At 34.2% G+C, this 22,649-nt stretch overlaps 1 long non-coding RNA gene and 1 other non-coding gene across 4 annotated transcripts; both read right to left on the bottom strand.

The window, feature by feature from the left end:
- Positions 1 to 438: 438 nt before the first annotated feature.
- LOC111015223 (uncharacterized) lies at positions 439 to 3,863 on the bottom strand. Of its 3 annotated transcripts, XR_015790540.1 has the most exons (6): positions 3,581 to 3,863; positions 2,862 to 3,141; positions 2,496 to 2,568; positions 1,661 to 1,787; positions 800 to 895; positions 439 to 717 (listed from the first exon to the last, which is right to left on the bottom strand). It is a non-coding gene; the product is annotated as an uncharacterized LOC111015223 (long non-coding RNA). The 3 variants fall into 3 exon arrangements; XR_015790539.1 differs by having other exon boundaries at positions 1,661 to 1,781; positions 2,862 to 3,862; XR_015790538.1 differs by having other exon boundaries at positions 2,862 to 3,862.
- A 12,842-nt stretch (positions 3,864 to 16,705) lies between these two features.
- Positions 16,706 to 16,812, bottom strand: LOC148211920 (small nucleolar RNA R71). The gene has a single exon (XR_015790585.1). It is a non-coding gene; the product is annotated as a small nucleolar RNA R71 (small nucleolar RNA).
- Positions 16,813 to 22,649: the final 5,837 nt, after the last annotated feature.

Raw genomic sequence — 22,649 nt, forward strand, 5'->3', positions numbered from 1 at the left:
ACATTGTTTGTACGTCATTGTATCTACATTGATATGTTCGTCATGGAATGACTATATTTCGTGACAGATATTGACCGTCATTATTTCGTGAATAAATAAATTGAAAAAATAGTTGGTTGCCCAAACGTGGCTAACCAACTATATATATTTCCTTCACACCTATGATAATATCTGAATATGCAACTAAAACTTTTAACACATTCATCCATTATAAAACAATATCTATTCTAAAACTTAACTCAAAAACTAACCTTAGACTCAAAACACAAATAATCAAAAGTACAAATTTCAACATAACCTCTCCACTTTTAGAATAACTCAAAACTAGCATGGTTATAAACAAAACAAACACTTCTCTATATAAACACCATTCCACACAAGAACAAATGGGACCGCGTGTCCCTCCAACAAAACTACATTCAGCATAAGAATCCAGACTTCAGCATCATCCAGTCAAATACTTCTATAATAATCCAAAACTAATATGTTATGCACTACATTTCAAACTTCAAACTTCAAACTTCTACATATTATAAACAAGACAAAGTATTTCTAATCTACCAGTTACTACACAGAAAGTAGTCTGAACCAAATACTTACATCAAATAAACACAACTAATGAATCCATAGGTACTACACAAATCGTCCAAAAAAAGATGCCCATTATATTCGAACTTCGTCGATTTCTTCTTGTTGATAGGCACTTTTTGTATTAAACTACAAAAAAAGAAAAAGAAAGATAATACTAATATAATGACAAATCATATATAAACACATAAAGGTATATGATAATACGTACAAGTTCAGTAATAGGAGTATGAGGGTTCCGCACTATTTCTCGTATATACTTTTGCAAATAGTACCCACACTCGATAGAATCTGATTGTCGAGGACACTATATATAGAAAATTTGAAAAATAACATATATTCAGCAACAATATTTCTAAGTATTTCAATTATTACATATATTCAGCAACAATATTCCATATATTTCAAACAATATTATATATATGACCACCCTTCCTTTCACAAACCTAAATTCAGCAACATCCAACACTTCTATATACGTAATATAATTGTAATATGGCGACTTATGCTCTACAAACTACATTCAGCAACATATTCAACATTTCTAAGTATTTCAATTCTATGGAGACAAAAAGTAACTCAACTACTTAACATCAAACAAAAAAACTTAACGAATCCATAAATAAGCCTACACAAATCTTTTAACAAAAGTTGTCCCATTCTATTCGAACCTCGTTCAATTTCTTCTTGAACTATGTATTAGCTACTTTTGAAGTTGTTATGTATGTAACTTGATGGATCATCTAGCTTTTTTTTCCTTAACATCATTGCTACAAATAAACAAATGCATTAAGAGACATTAAATTCAAATATAATACCTGATTAACAAACACGAAGTTAAATAACATACACAAAGAGAAGTTAAACTGTGTCTACAGCAAAAAGGGGATAACCAGGTTGCTAAATCAACAATCAACTCTTCTTTCTCTTTCACTGGCAATCTTCTTTGAATTCAATTTACTTTTATAAGTATTATCATAAAAGTAGGAGAGAAGTCTCTGAATCATAGAAAACTGGAAAGTCATACCAACAAAGTACTCAAATTTATTAAATTTAATAAAAATGTATATACCTTCCCCGTCATTGCCTCTGTCAGCTCAAAATACCTTCATCAGCACACAACCACCTATTTGAAGGCTCCCAAACAAGTTCTGTTACTTCACTCAGTGCCTGCTTTGGAGGTTTCCAATATACTACTCCTTACCACATGTTAAAATGACAAACTTTTAAGTACCATCAAAACAACAAAGTTGCATTTATACTAGTTATTATTAAAAGTAGTGGGAGAAAAATTCAACATTGATCATCCTTTTTAGTAATTTGGTTTCAAGACTGCAACGGTATAATAGTTTGGATCAAAGTTTTTAATTTACAAAGTCAGTTTCTTATTTTGCTTTTTATTCCACCTTGGTGGTTCGTTACTTGGTCACAGGGAAACAAGAAAAAATAAAAAGTTGAATAACAACCAAAGGATTAACCTTTTGACCATATCCTCCTAAGTCCTAAGCCACTCGTGTCATATCCCCCACCAAACCCATCACTGTAAGGTCCAAAACGACTAGAATAACCAATTGATGATTCAACCTCAGTAGCCTTCTAACTACTGCTTCCAAAACCCCCATAACCACCTGGCGACCTAAAGGGCAAGGTCCAAAGCCAACATCAAAGTCCACATACGAACTCCCGTATCCACCAAAGCCATCATTGAATTAACAAGTCCTAGAATTGCTACTATATGCAATAACAATTGGTTTAGCTTTCCAATTTAATTAAGCTCACCTGCTTGTCCATTATAGAAAAGTGAAAAGGTTGAAAATTGTCCATTATTATTAAAACGGAAGAATGTGATGGTGGAAATTCTATAGGAAACACAATTCTCTCTTTTAGGTCCATTTAATTAAGCTCACCTGATGTCCAACACTGTGCCCCAAAAAAGTAGAAGGTATCTTGCATTGATTCAGCTATAGGATGGATTATTTACTGGATCAAATAAATGAAGTATTAGTAAGATAAGAGATTTTGACTAAGAGTTGTGTTAGAAAAACAACTCTGATAAAGTCTCAAACACAATGTTAAATAAAACCCCAACGTCAGAATAATTTTAAACTACAAATTTCCAACCAAAGAACAATCCACAATTGTACAGAATATTATTTGTACAGAAATCACCCCAATGAGGAGTTGAGATTTAAGACAAAATAACTTAATAAGAGAGTGAACACTCAATTATGCAGACACGAGCAACAATAACACAGAAAATATTTTTGTCTTACACAAGTAGATGGCAACCACATATCTGAGTTCCAACGGAACCAATGGATCCCACAATGGAGATAGGCTTCTGGCCTTCCCATTTCTTTCGTCCTGGCTTCAGGACAGCTCGTCCAGACCAAGCTGGGGAGGAGGAGGCTGTGATGAATAATGAAGAATTACACTCAAACGCGGCTTGATGTGAATAAAGCAATGGTTTATTTGAAAATTTCAAGCTCCCAGATTCAAGATTTAAATTTAGTTGTCTCTGAAGCTTTTGGAATCAGATACCTTCAACCACACCTGAACCGTCTCAAAAGCCGATATACAAAACAACAAAATGGACTAAAATAATGAGCAATTGCGTCAGAATCCAAACATATTCCAATTTATCTAAAGAACAGGTCAAACTCAAACATTAATTCTTATCGGTGAATTTGTGATGAATCAGTCACTTTTGGAGGAAAATCTCCGATAATCAAAGCTGCTATAAAATTATACAAAAATCTAAACAGATGCGAAAAAGGTTCTCGGGATCCATCTCCATTATTTCCCCCTAAATCTTGAGTTAGTTTTTAATCCCATAGAGTTGGAGGGCAGTTGAAAGGGAAGCCCGTCAACTATGGATCAGAGTATTTAGCCAATAAAGACAGAGAGAGGGAGTGTAAGCCATTAAAGGGAACATAGAGGATTGAATGGAAATTGACGTACCATTGCTTAAGAATAAAACATGAAATAATACCTTTGGTGTTCAAGAATGGAAGAATCGTAGTTTCATTTCCAATAACCCTACCGCCGGTTTGTCGCTCGTAGCCGTGAATCATCACTCTCGCTCACTATCTCAAATGGTCATTCTCCATCGTCGGACCCTTGCTCCGTACTACTAGATCGTCACTCGCACAGTCATGTCGTGGTCGTTCACACCCCCTTTCCATGGCAACGAGTAGCACGACAATGGAGGGTTTCGCCGCAAAGAGAGGTGAGAGGCAGAAATTTTGGGAGAAAAATATTTTTGGGGTTAAAGTTCTAAGTTAGGGTTAAAATAGGTGACTTTTAATCGGCCCGACATCGAAACTTTAAAAATAATTTTTTTTAATAAATCCAATAAACTACGAACCCTTGGCTATTATAATGAATACTTGGACTTTATGTGGAGACATAAACTGGATCAAGTTCAAGTAAATAGCCTAAACAGTCTATAGTACATGGATCAAGTTGGGTACTTTTTCCTGGAGACACTATTGAATACGACCTGATTTATGATTGTTACAAATGTTGAAGGTGTCATAAACGAAGTGATCCTGATTCGTTCGTGTAGAAACATGTGAGCGGGGGTGTTCTACACAATGAGATTGTGTAAGACTGACCCTGAAATAATCACTGTTACGTATTAACACCGTTTACGGATAACACTGATTATTTTCGTTTATCGATGACCTAAATAACTTGATCTAAATCTTGAGTCATCTATGAACTCCTATTTATTCAGGATTCTCTCTTAATCTGCATAGGTGAGAGTAAACTCATCAACGCTGCTCAATATGCCTCCCATTTCAGGGATAAGATTGGGTAGATAGCTGGGAACATAGAATTAGCAAGACGGAATTCACTCCTACCCGATTTAGGGATAGTAGAGAGGTTGTTCCGTTAAGGGCTGATCCTGGGTCTTGAACAAGGGGCCTCATCCTCTTAGTGGCCCAAGAGGAATTGGATTTAGTGATTTGATCCTAAATCAATTGTTCATTAGAGGGATAATGGTACTTAAGGAGAAAAGATGTAACTCAGGGGTAAAACGGTTTTTTTTGACCTAGCTGAGGTTACGAACGGCCTGTGAAGGATCAACTTACCGATGACGGTTATATCGAATGGACACAAATATATCTACAGTGAGGGGAGTGCATCTACAGGCTATAGTGGACAGTCCTGTTAGTTAACGAATGTTGATTAACTAAGTTAAAGAGTTTGACCGGTTAGTCTCGAATTGTTGGAGCCCATGATCTGTAGGTCCAACGGGTCTCCATGCTAGCTCATAAAGGATAAAATTGATGAACTAGGTGAAGCAAGAATTTGAAGTGTTCAAATTCGGTTTTTAAGGGAATATTGTATTTTATATGAGATATAATATATAATCTAATTGACATTTAATTATTATGGAGAGTATGACGTATTTAAATTAGTTTTAAATAAGTTCAAAGCATAAAAAAGAGTTGTAATTTGATTAATGTGATTAATCAAGCTTAGGTGTCAAAGACCAATTAATATGAGATATTGATTTGGCTTGGTTTTTGTTTTAATAGAAAATTGATATTTCAATTTTTGTTTTTATAAAAATTAGTTTTATCAAAGTTGGATTGTCTCACTAACTAGTGGTTTTTGAAGTATTTCTTCAAGGCAATGACACCTATCTTTTACATGCTAGTGGAGTTTGAAGTGGAAGGCATGCAAGACATGTCTTTGCATGTATTTGGTCTTTATATAGATGATGAAGATCACTTGGATAAGACTAATGCTTACTTGCATAAGTGCAGAATTTTTCCACTCAAATTTCTATTGTCTTCTCCTAGCCATTAGTGTTTTCCCTTTGTTTTCACTCAAAATTCGGTCCCACAACCGTGTTCATCAACCCGATGATAGCACGGATTTGTCGTTGGTGGTCCCATTGAGTTAGGAGAAGAAGTTATAATGGAGGTCTTCAAAGGTATAAAGTTAAACTTTTTCTCTTTACTTTTTTCATCATTTTTCCAAGCATGCTTATTTTAGTTAAATTGCTTCATTAAGTGTATTATGATCCTTAGCTTCCGCTGTGCATGTCTAAGAGTTCCATCAATTTGACCCTTCTAGAATTGCTAGTTTTAGAGGGAACTATTATCCCATTGTGATAGTTGATGATTTTTCACGATTTACTTGGGTTTTGATGCTAAAACATAAGGATGATGCTTTGAAAAGTTTTTCTAGTTTTGCCAGAAGAGTTCAAAATGAAAAAAGATTTTTTATTTCTAAAATTAGGAGTGATCATGGAGAAGAATTTGATAGTAATACTTTTGAAAATTTTTGTGAAGAAAATGGATTTTCTCATAACTTCTCCGCTCCAAGAATTCCTCAACAAAACGGTGTGGTTGAAAGGAAAAATCATACTTTGCAAGAATTTGCTAGGTCAATGTTACATGAGTATGGTTTACCTTCTTATTTTTGGGCGGAGGCCGTTAATGTCGCTTGTTATGTTTTAAATAGAGTTTTAATTAGACATTCTTTAGATAAAACTCCTTATGAACTTCGGCATAACAAAATTCCAAATATTGGGTACTTTAAAGTTTGTGGTTGCAAGTGTTTTATGTTAAATAACAAAGAAAAGCTTGGAAAATTTGATTCTAAGATAGATGTTGGTATTTTCCTTGGTTATTCCTCTACTAGTAAAGCTTATAGAGTTTTCAATAAAAGAACTTTGATAGTTGAGGAATCTATGCATGTGGTATTTGATGAATCTTGCAATGTTGTTTCTAATGATTCTTTTTGTAGTGATTCTTTAGAAAGAAATTTTGGAGATTTACTTGTTAGTGACAAAGCAAAGAGATTGCTTCAAGTAAGCAAGAAGTGAGCATCAACGAAAATAAGGTGGGCGGTTTTTCATCCATGCTTAAGGAGTTTCCAGTATGCTTCATCCCATCCTAAGGATTTAATTCTTCGTGATCCCAAACAAGGTGTGAAAACTCGTTCCTCCCTTAATATGTTTAATAACATTGCTTTTGTTTCTCAAATTGAACCAAAAAGTTTTAAAGATGTCGAAAGTGATGAATTTTGGGTTTTAGCTATGCAAGAAGAATTAAATCAATTTGAAAGAAACAAAGTTTGAGAATTAGTCTCTAGGCCTTCTAATGCTTCTATAATTGGGACTAAATGGGTCTTGAGAAATAAAATGGATGAAAATGGAAATATCATTAGAAATAAAGCTAGACTTGTAGCTCAAGGTTATTGTTAAGAAGGAATAGATTATGAGGAAACTTTTGCACCCGTTGCTAGATTAGAAGCCATTAGAATGTTACTTGCTTTTGCTTCTTATAAGAATTTTATTTTGTACCAAATGTATGTGAAAAGTGCTTTTTTAAATTGTTATATTATGGAAGAAGTTTATGTGGAACAACCTCCAGGATTTGAAAGTTTTGATTTTCCAAATCATGTTTTTAAGTTGACAAAGGCTCTTTATGATTTAAAACAAGCTCCAAGAGCTCGGTATGATAGACTTAGTAATTTTCTTATTGAGAATGGTTTTAAAATGGGTAAAATTGACACTACTATCTTTATTAAGTCTAAAGAAAATGATATGCTTCTAGTGTAAATATATGTGGATGATATTATTTTTGGTTCTACTAATCCTTCTATGTGTGAAGAATTTTCTAAATGCATGCATAATGAATTTGAAATGAGTATGATGGGAGAACTTAGCTTATTCCTTGGACTCCAAATCAAACAACTCAAGAATGGTATCTTCATAAGTCAAGAGAAATACACAAGGGATTTGCTCAAAAGGTTCAAATTCAATGAAGGTAAAATTGCCAAAACTCCTATGAGCACGTCCATTAAGCTTGACAAGGATGAGAAAGGTAAATGTGTCGATGTAAAGACTTATCGATGTATGATTGGCTCTTTACTTTATTTAACCGCTAGTAGACCCGATATTATGTTTAGTGTATGTGTTTGTGCTAGATTTCAATCTTGTCCTAAAGAATCTCATGTGCATGTCGTTAAAAGAATTTTTAAATATTTGCTTGGAACTATTGATTTAGGCTTGTGGTATCCTAGAAATGTTGAATTTAATTTGGTAAGATATTCCGATGCGGATTTTGCAGGTAGTTTACTTGACCGAAAGAGTATTAGTGGGACTTGACAATTTCTTGGTAGTTCCTTAGTTTCTTGGTTTAGTAAAAAGCAAAATTCGGTTGCTTTATCAACTACCTAAGCGGAATATATTGCGGTTGCTAGTTGTTGTGCTCAAATTCTTTGGATGAAACAAATTATTTGTGATTTGGGATTAAAGTTTGAAAATGTGCCTATATTTTGTGATAATACAAGTGCCATAAATTTGACTAAAAATCCTATACATCATTCTAGGACTAAGCATATTGATATTAGACATCCCTTTATAAGAGAGCAGGTGCAAAATGGTCATATTACTCTTGAATTTGTAAGCTCAAATAATCAATTAGTGGATATTTTTACCAAGCCTTTAAATGAAGAATGCTTTTGCAAAATTAGGCTTGAGCTTGGTATTATTCGTTGTGATGCATCTTGATTTTGTATTTGTTATTTTTTTAAATGCATATTGATAGGGGAGCATTTATGCAAAATTATGTTAATATTTTTAGGGGGAGCTTTTTATGTTATTAATTATTATTATTTTTTTTGGGTTCTTTTTGATGATTCCAAAGGGGGAGAAGTTTAAGAAAAATTTGCTCTAAAAATATTTCATGATTTATTGGTTTATTAATCCACGGATGTATGAGGGGGAGAAATTAATCTTTGAATGGTTTTTTAAATATGATATTTTAAATTTAATGTGATGATTATTAAATGTCTATGAATTTTTCTTTGAAAGTTTGTCATCATAAAAAAGGGGGAGATTGTTGGCTTTTTGGCCTTTAATCTCAAATTAATTAATTTTAATTAATTAATTAATTAATGTTTTGATGATAGCAAACTTAATTTTATTTATTGACATTTTTTGTATTTTAAAGTGTCCACAGCGTAGAGCTCGTTACAACAATTCCAACGACTGTTAGATCATCCAAATCGGAGCTCAAATGGAGAAGTTACGATTGAAACAAATTGGAAGGAAAAAACCCGAGAATATGACATGGACAGTTCGTAAGCTGACAAGTGACACGCTTGTTTTTAAAATATATATATTGAAAAAGAAAATAAAAAGATTTAAAAAAAAACTCAAAAGTTACAAACGGTAACTTTGTTTTTTTTTTTTAAAAAAATATATATATATAGATATATATATATTTACATCGTGTCAACATTAAATGCTGATATCTGTCAGTTTTAAAAAAAAAGTTTTGAAAATTTTACCGTCTCACATACATATATATATTATTTTATTATTATTATTATTATAATATATATATATATATATATATATATATATAAAATTCAAAACTTGTCACATCTTTTTATATATATATATATATATTTTATTTTATTTTATTTTATTTTATCATTATATATATATATATATATATATTCTTAATTTATTTTTTTTCAAAATTATCTCAACCCTTCATTTTTAATAATTAAGATCTAATGGTTCAAAATTAAACTTGATTTTTTTACCATTTTGTTACCTCTATTTAAACTAAACTTCTCATTCAAAATTATACAATTCGCTTATTCTCAATCCTCCATAACTTCATAATTCTGATTTGCTAATCTCTCCAAGTTTTCAATTTTTCTTTCCATCTTATTTGTGAGAGAAATTTATTGTTTTGAGAATTGAAATTTTTGTGAGCTCAAATGTGTATATTTACTCTATTTGAGAGTTTGTAAGTGTGTATTTCAAAATCTTCAACTCATTGTAACGGTGTGATCCTCACTGTGGAGAGAATCGTCTTTGTTCTTGTGAAGAGCAGTGTACCAGTTTGACTCCTACCGTGGAAAGAGTCAGAATTTCAATTTACAACCCAAGAGGTGCTTGGGAAGTGGAGTAGAACAGTTGTGCCGAACCTCTATAAAAATTCCCGGTGTCAAATTTCTCTAACCCGCTCTCTTATTTATTTTTGCAATTAATCTTAGAATTTTATTGTTTGCTTTAAATTTCTCTTGTTTGCCTTAGAATTTATTTTATCTTACTTTATTAAAATTGCATATCTCAAAAAGTGTATTATTTTTGTTTAAATTGGGTCCATTTATTAAAAAATTTTATTTTGTTAATTAAACCCTATTCACCTTCCTCTAGGGTTGCCATATCGATCCAACAATATGGGATTCAGTTCTATGTAATTGAGACACTCATTTTTATTACAGTATTTGGATAATGAAAAACTACAGTATCATATTTGTCTACTCGTATTTGTCTGTATATATAAAGTTTAGAGAATGATAGCAAGGTAGCTGAAATAAGGTAATGCCTTGAATAGACATTAGAAGTTCATTCATAAGCAATAATTAGCTACATATAGTGTAGTCTTCCAAGTAGGTTGAATACATAGTAATACATGGAAGGTAATTCTTAACTTATAAGAGAATTTACCACCATGATTCTTATATTCAATTTGATTGGATGTAAATCCCGTAGAGGAAACGAGGATCGTGTTCTTGGATTTAAGGAGAAAAATTAACTACACAGTAAAGAGGAAAAACACGGAGAAAGAGTTTTCCTTACTTTTGAAGAACTTTTCTTTTGTTAAATCAAACAAATACCACTACGACCTTCCTTGCCATGTCTCCGGCGAAGATCTGATTGTGTGGGAACCAATATGGAATTTAGAGATGGAGAGAGTTTTTGATAGAGAATTTTGTTTTTGTTCTTTTTCCAAGGGCAGCCAGAGAGATGAACTGCAAAACTTATTCTGCAAATTAACAAATGGTGACGTGAGGTGACTCCCTACGTCACCCACCACACCACTCCCCTACGGTTTTGGAGGGAGTTGGTTAATTGTTTTTGTTTTCTTTTTAATTTTTTTAATTAATATATAGTAACTAAATTAAATTAATTAATAATTAACTAATTTGATTAATTTTAAGTAATTAATAGTTTAATTAATTATTAATCTAATTAATTATTAATTATTATTAATCTAATAAATAATTAATTAATTAATAAATTTGATTAATAATTATTAATCTAATTAATAATTAATTAATCAAATTCAAATATTAAATAATTAAATAATTAATTAATTAACAATTAATTATTTGTCTTTTAATTAAATATCATATATTTAATTAAAACTATATATTTGAATCATATTAAAAAACATCTCTCTTGTATAACCTATAGGTTTAATATGGATACAATTCATATTAATTATTTGAATCCTATTCAAACATTTCTCTCATAATAAATAATATTAATTTTTAATCTTTATTCAAAATTAATATAATTTTATATATAACGTATCAATATACATTATATACATTCTCTTATGTAATTTTAACATTTCAAATTATTTCATAATTCTTGATCCTCGTTTTACCTGCTGTGAGCTAGCAAGTGGACCTAATGTGCCCAGATCAAAAGTTCCAACGATACGAGATTAATGGTCAAACTCATTAATCGAGTTAATCAACATCTGTTAACAGCGGGTCACTCCATTGAAGACCACACCTGCACTCTTTTCACTGCAGAATATTTTTGTGTCCACAGATGTACGACCATTAATGGCAAGTCAATCATTCACAAGTGCTCGTAACTCTAGCTGGGTCAAATTATCTTTTTACTCCTGAGTTACATCTTGCTCCTTAAATACCACTGCTCCTCTAATGAACAACCCAGTTATGGTCCGACCAATAACTAGAAGTCCCTCTCGGGCCAGTGAGAGGGTGGGGCCCCTTATTCAAGTCTCAGAGTCAACACTTAAAAGAACACTCATCTACTCCCCTAAAGTTGGGGAAGAGTGAATTCCATCTTGTGCAGTTATTTTCCCAGCTTCTCACTCGATCTTCTCTCCAAAATGGTAGGAATATTGAGTCAGCTACTTGGGCCACTCTCACCCATACAGATCAAAGAACGAGCTTTCATGGGCAGGGGTCTATAACTCACTCAGGATTGAGAATGACTTGCATGGTCATCCTATGAAGTAGCAATCTATTAGTCAACGGCGTTACATCTAAAGGTTGGCTATTTCACGGTCCGATCTTATACAAACTAATTGTATTACATACCCCCACTCACATGTCTCTACACAAATGACTTGGATAGGGTCGTTTGTAAACATTTATAAAGTGGGCCGTGTCCATAGTGTTGCCAATATAAGGTACTCAACTTTATCCAATATACTATAGACCCTTTAGGTTATTCCCGAGACATTATCTACTTGATATCGAGAGTATATCAAATATTACCCAGTATATATACTGTCCCCAGTTACATGAAAATAACCTTGGATGTTTAGTTTATTGGATTTGGACAATAAATTCAACAACAATTTGATTGAATATGAAAACATAACTTTATTGAATATAAATTTGTTTTTACAGCATTACAAACTACGAGTTTAGGGCAACAACCACCATAGAGCAGATAGCTACTCCTCTGAATTGAGACATTCTCAACTAAATTTTATACCAGAATAACTCTTATTTTTATAATCATTAGTCACCATTTATTTGGTCAGAAAATTGCTAACTAACTTAACAATTCCCCGTAAGTGTGACCCACCATTTTCTGACCCAAAGGTCCGCCCCAATAATCATGTTGTAGGGAAGGACAATATTGGAGCAAAACCTAAGAAACCTTTATCCATTTCAGAGTTTGTCTTGGTTTCGATTCTATACAATGAACCCTCCGTAGAGATGATCGCACCAGGACGACACACAGGTCATGTATGAAATCTCATGATGCAAACTAGTGGCGGAGACCGTAGGATGTGTTCTCGCACATCCTTCTCCCATTTACTATGAATACTATCTCTATTCACTTTGATATTGAATCATGCAAACATTATCCGTAGGGAGGCTGCGCCCAGGCGACACGAGGCCGAACATGGAACTCATAGTGTTAACTTTAAGGAGAAACGTGAGAAAAAATGATATGTCATATATACCCTGCATATAAGAAAGATACGTAGTATATTACATATTCTATTTTTGTCCCACTTAGTATTCTAAGACTAGGGTATATTACTTAGGTAAATTCCGACTAAGTAAAGTTAATTAAGTGAATTTTTAGTCGGCCAAATATAACTATTTATATTGGAAGTTGTACATTAATGTTTTAGTTTATTAACCGTTTTAATAAACTATTGATATTATTGTATACATAAAAAATATTGACTAATTCAACCCCCACCAGGTTGTTGGGTTTGGTGCCTTTAGCTCGTGTATTTGTAATTTATGAACAAGTTATTTATTTAATAAAGAGTTATCTTATTATTTATTTGCATTACTCGTATTCCAATAAACTAAGATCCAAGGTTATTTAATGTAACTGGAACGATATATATTTGATATATAGTATAATATGGATATAGTACAATGTATATTTCTTATACCGTATATATTCGATATACAAGTGGATAATGTTCCAGTAATAACCTAATAGTCTATAGTCCATGGATAAGGTTGGGTACCTTATCCTGGTAAAACTATGGATACGACCCACTTTGTAATAGATGCAAAAAAAATGTATCCAGGTCGTTCATGTAGAGACATGCGAGTGGGGGTATCCTATACAATGAATTTGTATAAGACCGGACCACGAAATAATTAATCATTGGCTCTAATACCGTTAGTCAATAGATTGTTATCTTATAGGATGACCAGGTAACTCGATCTTAATCCTGAGCAAGTTATGAACTCCTGCCAATAAGAGATCGTCTTTCATTTGTATGGGTGAGAGTGCCCCGGTTGCAGACTCAATAATCCTACCATTTTGGGGATGAGACCGAGTGGAGAGCTGGGAACATAACTATGCAAGATGGAATTTACTCATTCCCGACTTTAGGGAAGTAGATGAGTGTTGCCTTACATGCTGACTTCGAGACTTGAACAAGGGGCCCCACCATCTCATTGGCTCGAGAGGGACTTCCAGTTATTGGTCGGACCACAACCGGGTTGTTCACTAGAGTAGCAGTGGTATTTAAGGAGCAAAATGTAACTTAGGGGTAAAACAGTAATTTGACCCAACTAGAGTTACGAGCATTCGTGAAGGATTGACTTGCCGTTAATGATCGTACATCCGTGGACACGAAAATATTATGTAGTGAGAAGAGCGCAGCTGTGGGTATTTAGTTGAGTGACACGCAATTAACGAATGGTTATTAACTTGGTTAATGAGTCTGATTAATCTCGTATCGTTGAAGCTTCTGATTATAGGTCCATTAGGTCCCCTTGCTAGCTCACAAGAGGATCAAGATTTTGAGAGAATTTGAAATGTTCAAATTATATATTAGGGGTAAAACGGTAATTTAACTCAGCTTGAATGAACACTCGTGAAGGATTGACTTGCCATTAATGGTCGTATATCCATGGACACGAAAACATTATACAGTGAGAAGATTGTAGCTACGAGTCTTTTGTGGAGTGACCCGTAGTTAACGAATGTTGATTAACTCAGTTAATGAGTTTGACCGATTAATCTCATATCGTTGGCAGAGCTTCTGATCTATAGGTCCATTAGGTTCCCTTGTTAGCTCACAACGGGCAAAACTAGGATCAAGTTTCTTTGGAAGAATTTGAAACGTTCAAATTACTCAAGGGATTAAGTATGTATATATATGTCGATACATTATAATATATAGTTAATTCTAATTAAACTATATATTATGAGAGAAATTATTTGAATGAGATTCAAATAAAATTACTATGAATATGATTCCTATTAAAACTATAGGTTAAAAATAATGTGCATAAGATGTACATTCAACTATAGGTTATACGAGAGAAATGGTTTTAGAATATGATTCTATTTTTATAATAAATAATTAAATGTTAATGATTTCCTTGTTTATAAGGGTAAAAGGAAGCTAAATTGGTGCTGTTTTCTAACGTTTTAAACTCAGAAACCTTGTTTTAAGGTTGGTTTTGTGTCCAAAACCTTTCATCTGAAGTTATCTTAGGTTATACATGCACATAGGATGATTTTAAATCATTTATAGTTGATTTCGAATCGAAATTACAATTTTGTGCAGAAAAATATCGAGCTAAGTGTTGGCGCCTTCCTCAATCCCGAGAATGCCCTTAATGTAAAACGCACATTTTAGTGTGATTTGAAGCTTCCCCAAGCCCTTCCACGTGTCTTCCATGCATTGAAAGTTGTCAATTCAACAACTAACCAACCAAAACGTGTTTGAAATGGATGGCTTTCAACAAAACTGTTAACCTCCTAACCACTTTGAAGTCCCTATAAATTCAACAGCTGCACTTCAATCATCATCCTCAAGTGATCACTTTCAGCTTTAGACACTTACTTCTCAGCTTACCTCATTGTTTCCCTTAGTTTTTAGTTGCTATTGTTTTAAACATTGCTTATTTCAAATTCATTTTTGTTTTTCAGCTTGTTACTTTTCAATTGTAACCTTTAATCTTGTTCAATTAAAAATTCCAGCAAGTTCGTGCATCTTTATTTCTCTCTTCCTCTCTATCTTCGAAGTTGTAGCCACACAACCTTGCGGAATTGACCGAGTATTGCTCTCAAATCTTGAAAGAGAACGGGTTAGGGTCGTCGTTCGGGTTACAACTCCATCATTTCAGCTTGTTTAATTTTATTCATCTTTTAATCATGTCTTTTACTTCCATCAACATTCAATTATGTTTTTCCTTTATTATCATGAGATAAATTTATTTTTCTCAAGCCCGGTTATGGATAGTTAACTAAAGTCTTTAAAATCCAACAAGGCAAAAGGTGTTTTTCTTCTCTTTTATCGCTTAAAGTTGTTTTAATAAGTTAAAACGTGATTTTGCCAATTAATGTTTTAACCAAGCATCAATACCGAAAGGGTTGATATATTTTCATAACTTTGATGATTTAACTTTGGAGAGAAATACTTTAGACATAAAGATTTCGCTCGGGTAGCCTAGACATAGGACCTCGACCTAAGGTCACAGTTGGTTTTTATTAAATTAATATATCTTTTCTAATAGACATATATGGAATGGTCTTATACCTTCAAAATCACTTAGACATAAGAAGATGGCGGAGTAAAACCGAAGAAAATTTGTGAGAGGTGTCTGGCGCCTAGTTGGAAAAAATTGTTGTATTCTTAGCTAATTTGAAGTAATTGGGCTGAGTTTATTGCATTGAGTCTTTAAATATCAAAACCAACATTATCCTTATTATTTGTTACCCCAAAATCAATTACAAAGTCACCGATCAACATCATTTTCATTAAAAGACTTCATTTGTCCCTAAGGATCGATACTCAGAATACTTGTTCCGTTTTACTACTTGTGAAAGGTGTACACTTGCGCTCTATCATTTATTGTCCTTCCAAAATCAAAAACAAGTTTTTGGCGCCATTGTCGGGGACCAATTTGTTTTAGTCTTTTTTTTAATTTTTTGTGATCGATTTTTGTGATTGTCGTTCTGTTCTCAAACATGTTGATTTATATCCAACCACTGTCGTATGTTGAGAAAAGAATAGAGACTTAGAAAACAGAGAGAAAAGCAAAAAAAGAAAGAAAAAGAAAGAGATTTCGAAAGCGAGAGTGAAAGTATCATCACTGTTATGGACGAGATTCCACCACAAAATCCTGCAAATCCACCAATTGTTAACGGCAATATGGCAAGGCAAGGAAGAGGACAACAAAACCATAGGGATTTTAATCATATTCAAATGGCGGATAATAGAGACGTAGTCATGCGAGAGTATGCAGCTACAACATTCTAGAACTTGGATTCAAATGGCGGATAATAGAGACGTAGTCATTCGAGCTTAAGCCGCTCATTTTTCAAATACTTCAGACATTTGGACAATGTGGAGGGTGCGAACATGAAGATCCCCAGGACTATGTCAAGACATTTCTTCAAATTGCAAATGCTTTTAGATTGCCTGATATCTCTGATGATGCTTTGAGATTAACCCTTTTCCCATTTTTCCTCAAGGACCAGGCGAGAACGTGGCTTAATTCTTTTCCACCATGTTCAATCACTACCTGGGATTCACTATTTGACAAGTTCCTTACAAAGTATTTTCCTCCCACTCGCCATGCCGACATAAGAGAAGAAATTGTTACTTTTAGACAATACGATCGTGAACCAGTGCATGAGGCATGAGAGAGATTCAAAGAGTTGTTGCGAAAGTGTCCAAACCATGGATTGCCAGTATGTATCCAACTCGAGCACTTCTTTCGAGGTTTGGACCATCCCACTAAGATGATGCTCAATAATGCTGCAAATGGAGCCTTCAGGAAGAAGACCTTCAACGAAATAGTTGATATTTTGGAGGACCTAGAATCCCATAATGAGCTATGGTGTTCTCAAAGGTCGAAGCCTACCCCTAAGAAGCAAGACATAAGAGGAGTGTTGGCATTGGACATCGTAACTTCAGTACAAAAGGAGATGGTGACAATGAACCAAATGCTCAAAGATATGGCCTTGGACAGGAAGAACACACCGGCCACACCGGTGCAACCTGATATACTGCCCCTTCTCCTGTTTACCAAATTAATGAAATTGTTTGTTCTTATTGTAATGATAATCATCTTTATGAGAATTGTTCGCATAATCCAGCTTCTGTTTATTATGTAGGTCACGGGAACAATCGGAACTTCAACCCCTATTCAAACACGTACAATCTGGGGTGGAGACATCATCCAAACCTTTCATGGGGAGGTCAAGGAAGTTATAGTGGAGCGACCCAAGGGCAGAACCAATAGTACAAACAGCCTTATGTTCCACCTATTTACCCGAATAATCAACCACCACCGCAACAGTTTACTTAGAATCAACAAGTTCCAACTCAGCCAGCTCAGAATAATAATTCTATCCTCAAGAATATGATGAAGAAGTACATGGCTAGAAATGATACAGCGATGAGAAACCTAGAGAGGCAAGTTAGACAACTTGCCAATGACTTGAAGGCGAGACCACAAGGCTCTTTTCCTGGGCATACTGAAGTTCCAAAAAGAGATGGAAAAGAACAATGCAAGACGGTAACTTTGACAAGTGGATTGTCTTACGAAGGATCAAAGATGTAGGTTGAGGTAGAGAAACCTTCCACATCAATTCAAAATGCCCCTAGTGAAGTAGAGATAGAAAAACCACCTCGGATGAGGGGAAGGCGTCTGACGCCTCTCCACAAAAAATTCATCTTTTGCCCCAATTCCTCCTTTCCCTCAGAGATTAGCCAAAAAAAAAAAAAAAAAACCAAGAAACTCAATTTAGAAAGTTTTTAGACATGCTCAAACAACTTCACATAAACATTCCTTTAGTTGATGCCTTAGAACAAATGTCGAATTATGCTAAGTTCCTAAAGGATATTGTTTCTAGAAAAAAGAAGTTAGGTGAACATGAGATGATAGCTATGACCAAGTGTAGTAGTGAAGCTGTAGGTAGCCCTTTGCCCATAAAATGTAAAGATCCCGACATTTTCACCATCCCTTGTTCTATTGGAGGAAAAAATTTAGGTAGAGCTTTATGCGACCTAGGTGCTAGCATTAACCTAATGCCCCTATTTGTTTTCAAAGAGTTAGGCATAGGAGAGGCTAGACCCACTATAGTTACTCTCCAATTAACGGATAGATCCATTAAGAAGCCTGAAGGAAAAATAGAAGATGTTCTAGTTCAGGTAGATTAGTTTATCTTCCCTGCGACTTCATCATCTTAGACTGTAAGGCCGATTTGGATGTACTTATCATCTTAGGTAGACCCTTCCTAGCTACAGGAGATACAGTGTTTAATGTTAGACAATGAGAAACAACAATGAAGGTTAATAATGAGGAGGTGAAGTTTAATGTGTTGGGTGCAATGAAACTTCCAGGAGATTTAGAAGAATATTCAGCCATTAGTACTTTGAACCCTGCTTCATTTGATGAGTTTTATGATCTTTTAGACTTAGGAATTGAGGAAGAACTAGAAGCTGAAAAAGATGAATGCCCAAAAATAACTGAAGAGACGCATCCACTAGAGGAGAAAGATGGTATAAAGGCAAAAGTGTGCAAAACATTGCAACCATCCATTGTGGAACCGCCCACTTTGGAACAAAAGCCTTTACCTTCTCACGTGAAATACACTTATCTTGGACTTAATGAAACTTTGCCTATTATTATTTCTTCCAATTTATCTACTGAAGATAAGCTTTCATTGTTGTAGATTTTGGTGAAATACAAGAAGGCCATTGGTTGGACCATTGCTGACATTTTAGGGCTAAGCCCTGCATTTTGCATGCATAAGATCCTATTTGAAAAAGATGCCAGCAATTCAATTGAAAACCAGAGACGTTTGAACCCTAAAATGAAGGAAGTCGTTCGAAAAGAGATCTTGAAATGGTTAGGCGCCGGAGTCATCTACCCTATATCTGATAGCAGCTGGGTGAGCCCAGTACAATGCGTACCAAAGAAGGGCGGGATGATAGTGGTGGTAAACGAGGAGAATGAACTTATATCAACTCGGACTGTGAGCGGGTGGAGAGTTTGCATCGACTATCGCAAACTAAACAAGGTAACAAAAAAAGATCATTTTCCACTCCCGTTTGTTGTTCAAATGTTGGATCGTCTTGTAGGTAAGGAATTTTATTGCTTCCTAGACGGATATTCGGGATATAACCAAATTACCATCGCTTCGGAGGATTAGGAGAAGACAACGTTCACTTGTCCGTATGGGACATTTGCCTTTAGGCATATGCCTTTCTGTTTATGCAATGCACCGACGATATTTCAAATGTGTATGATGGCCATTTTTTCGGATATGGTAGAAAATATTCTTGAGGTTTTTATGGATGACTTTTCAGTTTTTGGAAATTATTTTGATGATTGTTTATTGAATTTAGAAAATGTTTTACAAAGATGTGAGGACACAAATCTTGTTTTAAATAGGGAGAAGTGTCATTTTATGGTACAAGAAGGGATAGTTCTAGACCATAAGATTTCGAAAAATGGGATTGAGGTGGACCGTGCTAAAATTGATATTATTTCAAAATTACCACCTCCTACGAATGTTAAAGGAATAAGAAGTTTTTTAGGCCATGGGGATTTCTATAGACGTTTCATAAAAGATTTTGCAAAGATTTCAAAACCCCTCAACCAACTTTTGGAAAATGATAGACTATTCGTGTTTGATGATGCTTGCATGACAACTTTTGAAACTTTAAAAATTGCTTTGAGCTCGACTCCAATCATTATAGAACCTAACTGGGAACTACCCTTCGACCTTATGTGCGATGCTTGTGATTATGCTTTAGGGGTTATGTTAGGTCAAATAAGGAATACGATTTTACATCCAGTATATTATGCAAGTAAGACATTAACAAGAGCACAACTAAACTACACCACTACTGAAAAAGAATTGTTAGCAGTTGTGTTTGCTTTCGATAAGTTTAGGTCTTACTTGATAGGGACAAAAGTAGTTGTTTATACTGATCATTCTGCTCTAAAGTATTTGTTTGCAAAGAAGGATGCAAAACTACGTTTGATACGATGGATTTTGCTACTTCAAGAATTTAACATAGAAGTAAGGGATCGTAAAGAAACGAAGAACTAAGTGGCTGACCACTTGTCTAGGCTCGAGTCCCCATTTCAGGAAGGTCAAGTAGAGATTTGAGAATAATTCGTGGATGAGCAATTACTTTGCATTGAAAATGTCCCCTGACATGCTGACATTGCAAATTATCTGGTAAGACGTATTATTCCCCATGAGTTCAGCAGGCAACAGATAAAAAAGTTTCTTCATGATGTGAGATATTATAGGTGGGATGAACCTTTTTTGTATAAACTCGGTCCTGACGGAATCCTTCGCAGGTGTGTAGCGGAGGAAGAACAAAAAGCAATTTTGGAGACTTGTCATATGTCTCCATATGGAGGACATTTCGCTGGACAAAAGACCGCAGCGAAGGTACTTCAAAGCGGGTTTTCTGGCCCATTCTACTCCGTGATGCACATAGCTTCGCTTAGATTTGTGATAAGTGTCAGAGGACAAGTAATATTTCTAAACTTAATGAGATGCCTCTGAACCCCATCCTGGAAGTTGAAATTTTTGATGTATGGGGTATTGATTTCATGGGCCCGTTCCCTCATTCGTTTGGTAAGAATTATATTTTACTAGCTGTTGATTACGTCTCCAAGTGGATAGAAGCTGTTGCTACCCCCACGAATGATGATAGGGTAGTTGTTTGACTTTTACAAAAGCATATCTTTTCTCGTTACGGAACCCTTCGATGTTTGATAAGTGATGAGGGGACTCATTTTTTGAATAGAGCGGTAAAAAATTTGTTGTCTAAGTATAATGTCCGTCACAGGATAGCTACAACTTATCATCCCCAATCCAATGGATTAGCTGAGGTGTTAATAGAGAGATCAAGTCAATTTTGGAAAGAAACTGTCAATTTAAATAGGAAAGATTGGTCTTTAAAACTGGACGATTCTCTATGGGCATATAGTATAGCATATAAGACTCCTCTTTGCATGTCTCATTGTAGATTAATTTTTGGAAAAGCTTGCCATTTACCGTTGGAGTTAGAATATAAAGCTTTTTGGGCGACAAAAAGACTAAACTTTGATTTATTTTATGCATCAGAATCAAAGAAGCTCCAACTGATTGAACTTGAGGAACATAGGAATTTTTCTTACGATAATACAAAGATTTTTAAAGAAAAAACTAAGCAGTGGCATGATAAGAGGCTTAGGCATAAATTTTTTCAAATAGGAGACTTAGTTTTGCTTTTCAACTCTCGTTTAAAACTATTTCCGGGAAAACTAAAGTCCAGGTGGTCTAGACCATTTAAAATTTCAAAATATTTCCCTCACGCTGCCATTGAACTTGAAGATTTTAAAGGTAACATTTTAAAAGTTAATGGCCAACGTGTTAAAAAATATTTTTGAGAAGAAATAGATAGAGGGAAAGCCTCTATCCAGCTTTCACGAAGTTACAATTGAAAATTTCTTTTGAAGGGTTTTTGTGTAAATTAGTTAGGAGTAGTTTTATTTATTTTCTTTTTGAATTTCACTTGTTTTTAATTATAGTTAGGTTATTTGGGCTGAGATTAAGGTGTTAACAAATTACTTGGGTGAAATTTTAGAAAATTCGGAATTTTATTTTTAGGCAAGGCGTCTGGCGCCTCGACCCGATCCAAAAATTCGAAAAATTGTGATTTTAATTTTGGGATTTAGTTTTGACTTGAAATAAATGAGGGTGTGATCATTTTTAATTTTTAATTACATTTAGGAGGTTTAAAAAAAACTATATGTGTTTTGGGCTTTATTAAAAGTTAAGAGAAGTTGGTTTTTGATTGCTTGAATCTTTGTTGGTCTCTTTTTCCAAATGAGTTTTTGTTTAATCAATCTAAAGTCTTAAATCCTAATTAAAAAAAAAAAAAAGAGAAGGGACACATCATCTACCTTGGGGCGTGGCCGGTTGATCCATGAGGCCCATTCTTCATTTGAGGGAAGTTTCATTCTTGTTCTTATGCTTGTTATATTATTTTTGGAATTTAGTTCCATGTTTAGGTTTTGGTAGGATAATATTGTGAGCTTTTCTAATTGTTTCTGGGTTTAAATGTGAAAATATGACCATTTAGTTTCTTCCTGTTTTGATCACGATCTCGTTCTTGGCCTTAGAGAAGTATATTTCTTAAACAAAGCATGCTACAAATTTAATCTCATTTAGCATTTTAGAGTGTCTTTTCTTATTTTTCATGTCGATGATGATTCTTAAGGATTAGATAGACCTTGTTTTCTTTTTGTCCGAAAAAGCCATGAGCCATTTGTGACCAAGTTCTTCTCAATAAAATGTTTTCTTTGCTTTTCTTCTTTTAAAACTAAAACTTTTTCACCATTTTATGAAGTCCTTGTCCTTTTTCATTTTTATTTTTGCATTGCCTCTTCAAAAAAATTTTCCTAGTCAGGACACTATCTCTCTTAAGTTTTGGGGGGGGGGGGGGGGGGGGGGGGGGGGGGGGGGGGGCAGTCTTTTGCTTTTAGAAAGAAAATGTTATTTTTCCATT

The sequence above is a fragment of the Momordica charantia genome (assembly GCF_013281855.1).
Source record: "Momordica charantia cultivar OHB3-1 chromosome 4 unlocalized genomic scaffold, Mcharantia_2.0 BLBB01000004.1, whole genome shotgun sequence".
NCBI lineage: Eukaryota > Viridiplantae > Streptophyta > Magnoliopsida > Cucurbitales > Cucurbitaceae > Momordica > Momordica charantia.